Consider the following 7,761-nt stretch of genomic DNA (forward strand, 5'->3'; position numbering starts at 1 on the left):
TTAACTCTGTGCAAGATAACATATAGCCAAGCACTAATGAAAATGGCACAAGGTATAAATGGCTTAAAAGAATTTAAAAGACAATAGAAAATATTTAAAATTTTATCAAAGCTTCCCATTTAAAAAGCAGTAGATGAGTGGGAGTGTAAATTAGGATAGCCATTAAGCTATATGCAGATTCCTCAAAAAACATAGAGTTACCAAATGATCCAGCAGTCCCACTTCTGGGTATTTACCCAAAAGATTTGAAATCAGTTTGCCTGCACTCTCATAGTCATTGCATTGCTGGGCGTGATGGCTCACTCCTGTAATTCTAACAATTCAGGAGGCCCAGGTAGGTGGATTGCTTGAGCCTAGGAGTTTGAGACCAGCCTGGGGAACAGAGCAAAACCCTCTCTCTACAAAAAACACAAAAATGAGCCTGGCATAGTGGCATACGCCTGTAGTCCCAGCTACTCCGGAGGCTGAGGTGGGAGGATGGCTTGAGGCCAAGAGGTGGAGGTTGCAGTGAGCCGAGATTTCGCCACTGCACTCCAGCCTGGGTGACAGAGAGAGACTCTAGAGACTCTAGCTAAAAAAAACCACACACACACACACACACAAAGAGAAACAAAAACAAAACATGTTCATTGCAGCACTATTCCCAATAGCAAAGTTATGGGATCAAACTTAGTGTCCCATCAATAGATAAATGGATAAAGAAAATGTGGACATATACACAATGGAATACTATTTGGACTTTAAAAGAAGGGAATCCTGTTATTTGAGACAACATGGATAGAATTAGAGAACCTTATGCTATGTGAAGTGAGCCAGGCACAGAAAAATAATACCACGTGTTCTCACTTATATATGGAACCTAAAACAATCAAACTCAAAGAAGCAGAGAGTAGAATGGTGGTTATAGAGGCTGGGGTATGTGAGGAATGGGGAGCTGATGGTCAAAGGGTACAAAATCTCAGGAAGAATAAAGGTTTTTTCTTTAGCTCTATTGCACAGCATGGTGAATATAGTTAATAATAGTGTATTGCACACTTCAAAATTGCTGAGAGAGTAAATTTCAAATATTCTCACCACAAAAAAATGGTAAGAATTTGACGTGATGGATATGTTAGCTTGATTTAATGATCCCACGTTGTATTTATAAATCATAACATCACTCTATACCTCAAAAATACATATACCTCTGCCGGGCATGGTGGCTCATGCCTGTAATCCCAACACTTTGGGAGGTCAAGGTGGGGAGATCACCTGAGGTCATGAGTTCAAGACCAGACTTGTCAACATGGCGAAACCCTGTCTCTACTAAAAATACAAATATTAGCCGGGCGTGGTGGTGCACACCCATAGTCCCAGCTACTCAGGGATGCTGAGGCAGGAGAATCGCTTGAACCTGGGAGGCGGAGGTTGCAGTGAGCCGAGATCGCACCATTGCACTCCAGCATGGGCAACCAAAGCAAAACTTCATCTCAAGTCTAAAACTAGACTTTTAAAATAATAATAATAGTTCCATTATAAGGAAACAACAACATATTTTTTCCTACTAAACACCATGTTTTCTTCCTACTAAGTAAAAATCATCTTTCCCTACTTGCAAGCTAAAAATTTAGTCTGCCACAATTTCATGGATGTTGGCAGAGACATAAGACTCCTTCGTCAGAAACAAAGGGTTTTGTTACAATAATTACAGTAGTCAGACTATTAGCATTTTCTTGTGACAATTTCCTAAGCTCTAGTTTCTGCAAGGCAGGGCAAAAGAGGGCCAGGTGACACCTGCACCTGCAGTGGTCTGCACTGCAGGATGAGAGGCCTGAGTTCAGGGAATCTGAATATTTTATACTAGACCTTAAACATGCCTGCCCTCTGCCACTAAGGGAGATGCTAACTCTATCTTTTAAGTCTGTTTGCTATACGGAACAAAGGCAGAAAAACACAAGACGTGAAGAAACAGGAGAGCCCCCTGGAGAATTATCTCCCAACACTGCTTAGAGAAAACTTTAAATGCTACTTGGGGCCTGGCGCAGTGGCTCACGCCTATAATCTCAGCACTTTGGGAGGCCGAGGTGGGCAGATCATCTGAGATCAGGAGTTCGAGACCAGACTGGCCAACATGTCGAAACCCTGTCTCTACCAAAAAAAAAAAAAAATTAGCTTGATGTGGCGGTGCACACCTGTAGTCCCAGCTACTCGGGAGGCTGAGACAGGATAATTGCTTGAACCTGGGAGGTGGAGGTTGCAGTGAGCTGAGATCACATCACTGCACTCCAGGCTGGGTGACAGAGAGAGACTCCATCTCAAAAAAAAAAAAAAAAAGAACGTACTTGGAGTGTAAATGAAGATTCCATAAATTGGAAGATCTACCAATAAATATAATGAAAAGTCCAATTACTCCTAAATTAATCTATAAACTTAATGCTAATCCAATTAAAATACCCATAAGTGGAGCAACAGGAACTCTCCTTCATTGCTGGTAGGATTAGAAAACAGTGCAGCTACTTTGGAAAACAGTTTGGCAGTTTCTTAGAAAGCTAAACATTGTCTTACCATGTGATCCAATAATCATGCTCCTAGGTGTTTACCCAAATTAGCTGAAAACTATGTTCACACAAAATCCCAAACATAAATGTTTATAGCAGTTTTACTTATAATTGCCAAAAATTAGAAACAACGAAGATGTTCTTCAATAGCTGAATGGATTAACTGTGGTATATTTATATAATGGAATATTATTCTGTAATGAAAAGAAATGAGCCACCAAGCCACAAAAAGACATGGCAGAAACCTAAATGCAAACCGCTAAGTGAAGGATGAAAAGGCGATATGCTGTATGATTCTAACCATATGACATTCTAGAAAAGGCAGAACTGTGAAGATAGTAGTAAGATCAACTGTTGTCAGGGATTCAGCAGAGGACCAGGGAGAGTGGGATGGATAGGTGAAACATGGGATTTTTAGGGCAGTGAAACTACTTATTCTGGATGATATTGCAATGGTAGACACATGACATTATGCATTTGTCAAAACTCTTAACACAGACAACCCAAAGAGTAAACCCTAATATAAAGTATGGCCTTCAGTTAACAATAACATATCAATACTGGCTCATCAACTTTAATTACAAGGTATTAAAATACAGGATATTAAAAATAGGGAAACCTGGCCAGGAATGGTGGTTCATGCCTGCAATCCCAACACTTTGGAAGGCTGAGAGAGGAGAATCACTTGAGCTCAGGGGTTCAAGCCTAGCCTGGGCAATATAAGGAGACCCCCATCTCTACAAAAAATTTAAAAATTAACCAGGCATGGTGGCACCCACATGTGGTCCCCGCTACTCTGGAGGCTGGAGTGGAAGGATCATTTGGGCCCAGGAGGCTGAGGATGCAGTGAGCCGTGATCATGCCACTACACTCCAGATGGATGACAGAGTGAGACCCTGTCTGAAAAAAAAAAAAAGAAAAGAAAAAGAAAACTATGGTATGGGAGGGGGAAATATATAGAAACTCTGTGCTTTCTGCTCAGCTTTTCTGTAAACCAAAAACTGCTGTAAGAAATTAATCTATAAACTTATGTTAAAATACCAATAAGCATTTTTGTTAATATAAGACAAGCTGATTCCAAAGCTCACATGAAAAGGCCGGACACGGTGGCTCACACCTGTAATCCCAGCACTTTGGGAGGCCAAGGCGGGTGGATCACGAGGTCAGGAGTTCGAGACCAGCCTGGCCAAGATGATGAAACCCTCTCTACTAAAAATAAAAAAAAAATTAGCCAGGCATGGTGGCGGGCACCTGTAATCCCAGCTATTCGGGAGGCTGAGGCAGAGAATTGCACGAACCCGGGAGATGGAGGTTGCAGTGAGCCAAGATCATGCCACTGCACTCCAGCCTGGGCGACAGAGGGAGACTTATTATTAAATAAATTAATAAAATTATCTATTATTAAAATAAATAAATAAGAAAAAATAATCATAAAATCCTGAGAAATAACACCACCTATTAAAATACACTATAAGACCACAGTAAATGAAGTGATTTCGTATTGATACCCAAATAAGGAAGTAGATCACTAGAACAGTATAAATTATAGAAACAGACTTAAATGTGTTGGGTTATCTGGAACGTGAGAAAGGTGTCATTTCTAAGCAGAAAAGAAAAGGTGCTTTTGAAAACAGCTAGCCTCTGGAAAAACAATCAAGACAAATCTCTATCTCACACTGTACACAAAAATAGAATCTAGATGAGTCACAAAGTTATATGCAAAAATGAGACAAAAGGTAACTTGGAGAAGCATAGGAAGTCACATCTTAATCTTTCTAAGCAAAAATCAATCCCTAGAGCTTTAACTTTTTTAAATAATAAATTTTACATTTTAAAAAATCTGCATCCAAAAAATACCATAAAGTTGAAAGGCAAAATATAGCTGGAGAAAACTATTTTCAATTTTTATCATCAAAAAGTTTAATTTCCTTAACAGAAAATGGACAATGGACAAGCATACAATTATAGAATTACTACAAATGCCTTTTAAGTATTTTTAAGTATTTGTATTTATTTAAGTACTTTAAATATATACAGAGTAAAAGTATTAGGGAGCGCTGTGCTTGTATAACTGTTACCATATTATCATCTTTCCAAATAAAATAAATGCAAATTAAAATCACAAGACACCATTTTTTCATTTGTCAGCTTGGCAAATATCAAAAATTTGCATAATACTATGTATTGTCAAATGAATGGGCATTTCTATACTTTGTTGTTGAGAGTATAAATTGATACAGCTTCTTTGGAAATAAATTTATCAATATCTATCAAAGACTTAAAGACAGGCCAGGTGCGGTGGCTCACGCCTGTAATCCCAGCACTTTGGGAGGCCGAGGCAGGTGGATCACGAGGTCAGGAGATCGAGACCATTCTGGCTAACACGGTGAAACCCTGTCTCTACTAAAAATACAAAAAATTAGCCAGGCAAGGTGGCAGGCGCCTGTAGCCCCAGCTATGCGGGAGGCTGAAGCAGGAGAATGGCGTGAACCCTGGGGGGCGGAGCCTGCAGTGAGCCGAGATTGCACCACTGCACTCCAGCCTGGGTGAAAGAGCGAGACTCCGTCTCAAAAAAAAAAAAAAAAAAAAAAAAAAAGACTTAAAGACATGTATCTCATCTGTAAAGTGAGAATGAAAAAAATCCCTTGATTCAGCTATTTCCTTTTTCTTTTCTTTTTTTTTTTTTTTTTTTAAAAAAAACCTTGATATTCCACCCTTCGAGTTACAACTGGGACAACTGGGAGAGGGGGAAGAGTTGGAGTGGGATGAAGAACTAGGAAGGGCTCAGCAGCTGGAGGTCTAGTCCACTTAATTTTTGTACTGGAAGGGCTCATCACCGGTTTCATTGGGAAGACACGTGCGGATGAGAGCTTCTGTCACCAAAAAGGGGTCGCAGTTGGCAGAGGGGCAATGATCTTCAAAGTAACCCTTCTCCTGGCCGAGAGTCTGGGGAATGTGTATGCTAGCACTACGATTGGCTACACCAGCAGAAAAGTCGTGGATGTTGGAGGTTTCATGGAATCCAGTTAGGCGTCGGGCATTGTCCAGGCCTCCCTTGGGATCATAGGCACAGATGTGGTACTGGTGCCGCTTGCTTAGTTTCTTGATGGCCTTCTCAATGTACTTCAGGCCATTATCCTCCCACGTGGCCTTGGTGCTGAAGTTGGTGTGGCAGCCTGCACCCTTCCAGTTCCCAGGAATGGGATTAGGATCAAAAGTTGCTATCACTCCAAAGTCTTCACGTACACGATGCCAAGATGAAACGGGGCACCCAGAGATGATCTCCCATGCTGATTCCTTCACAGGATCCAATTTGAAATTCCCACTGGGCAGGCATGACCTCGGCATTAGTCCCTGCAATCTTGACTCCAGCTTACAAGCAGGCCCCGTAATGGGCCTCCACGATGTCCCTGCCATAGGTTCTGTCTGCTCCCACACTGCAGTAATATGGATCCTGGGGTCCCCGGGAAGCCGTTGAAGGCCAACCAAAGGGGTGCCCATCTGCCCCCATGAGGGTATATTCCTGCTGCATGGCAAACCAGGGGTGCTTGTTCCTCACCATGTCCATTACCCATTTACAGGTGTGCCTCAAATTGGTCTCTGCAGGCTTTCGATTGTACTTGAAAACATCACACAACACCAGCTTGTTAGGGTCCTTACGGAAGGGGTCCTGAAACATGGCAGCAAGCATGAGATACATGTCACTGTTCAGACTGTAAAGTACTAGAGCCATCGAAAGTCCCCTCAGGCAACTCTTCCATACATTTGGGCTCACTGTCCGGGGTCCGGGTCTTGCAGCGCAGTGCTTCTCCAGTACCATCGATCCAGATATACATGGCCTGGACTTTCTCAACCTGAGGCAGGGACGTGTACACCTGCTTGATGCCTTTATTTAAGTGGGAACTTGCTGAGGTGGTCATGGTGGAAGGTGTTCTGGGCGCCGAGCAGGCGGGGGCGGTAAAGGTAGGCCGCGAGAACGAGGTGAGGAGAGGAGAGGAGGCCGCTGTGCTGCTCACACACTCTGCTCTTCTCCCACTCTTGACTCTCTTTCTCTCTCTTTTTTTTTTTTGAAAGACAAAGTCTGGCTCTGTCACCCAGGCTGCAGCACAGTGGTGCAATCTCAGCTCACTGCAACCTCCGTCTCCTAGATTCAAGTGATTCTTCTTGCCTCAGCTTCCCAAGTAGCTGGGACGACAGGCATGCGCCACTACACCCAGCCAATTGTTGTATTTTTAGTAGAGATGGGATTTCACTATATGTTGGTCAGGCTGGTCTCAAACTCCTGACCTCAGGTGATCCGCCTGCCGCAGCCTCCCAAAGTGCTGGGATTACAGGTGTGTGCCACCACGCCCAACTAGCTATTTCAACTCTAGGCTTTTACTCCTCACAACTATATGTGCTCATATATATGTACATGAATACTAATTAAGGCATCTTTTGTAATATAAAAGACTGGAAATAGTTATATAAACTGTGATACGCCCATACAATGAAATACTATACACCTCTTAGACTGGGTGTGGTGGCTTATGCCTGTAATCCCAGCATTTTGGGAGGCCGAAGCCAGCAGATCACTCAAGGCCAGGAGTTCGCGACTAGCTTGGCCAACATGGTGAAACCCCATCTCTACCAAAAATACAAAAATTTGAGGGACTTGGTGGTGCACTCCTGTAGTCCTACTACTTGAGAGGCTAAAGCAGGAGAATCATCTGAACCCCGGAGGCAGAGGTTGCAGTGAGCTGAGATTTCCACACTGCACTACAACCTGGAAGACAATGCGAGACCCTGTTAAGGAAGGAAGGAAGGAAGGAAGGAAGGAAGGAAGGAAGGAAGGAAGGAAGGAAGGAAGGAAGAAAGGAAGGAGAGAAAAGAGAGAGGGAGGGAGGGAGGGAGGGAAGGAAAGAAGGAAGGGAGGGAGGGAGGGAAGGAAGGACTGTATAGCTCTTTGAAAGAATAAGGTGGTACTATAAATATGGCCATGGAAAGATTTTAAAGGTGTAATTTCAAGGAAAAAAATACAGACTGTGCAAAATAGTACCATTTATGTAAAGGGGCTGCATATATGTGCTTACCTATATTCATAAGAAATATCTATGGAAGGAATGAAAAAAGAACCAGTTATTGTGATTGACTTTCAGAAGTGGTGGGGTGATCCAAGAGTCAGGGGTAAAAGACTCACCTACGTCTTTTTACTACGTGCATTTATTATTTGATTGAAAGAGAG

General features: G+C 42.5%; 1 pseudogene; it reads right to left on the bottom strand.

Moving 5' to 3' along the window:
- Positions 1–5,281: 5,281 nt before the first annotated feature.
- Positions 5,282–6,568, bottom strand: LOC129478414 (glutamine synthetase-like; annotated as a pseudogene).
- Between the last annotated feature and the right edge of the window lie 1,193 nt (positions 6,569–7,761).

This window comes from Symphalangus syndactylus, chromosome 3, assembly GCF_028878055.3.
Source record: "Symphalangus syndactylus isolate Jambi chromosome 3, NHGRI_mSymSyn1-v2.1_pri, whole genome shotgun sequence".
Taxonomy (NCBI): Eukaryota; Metazoa; Chordata; class Mammalia; order Primates; family Hylobatidae; genus Symphalangus; species Symphalangus syndactylus.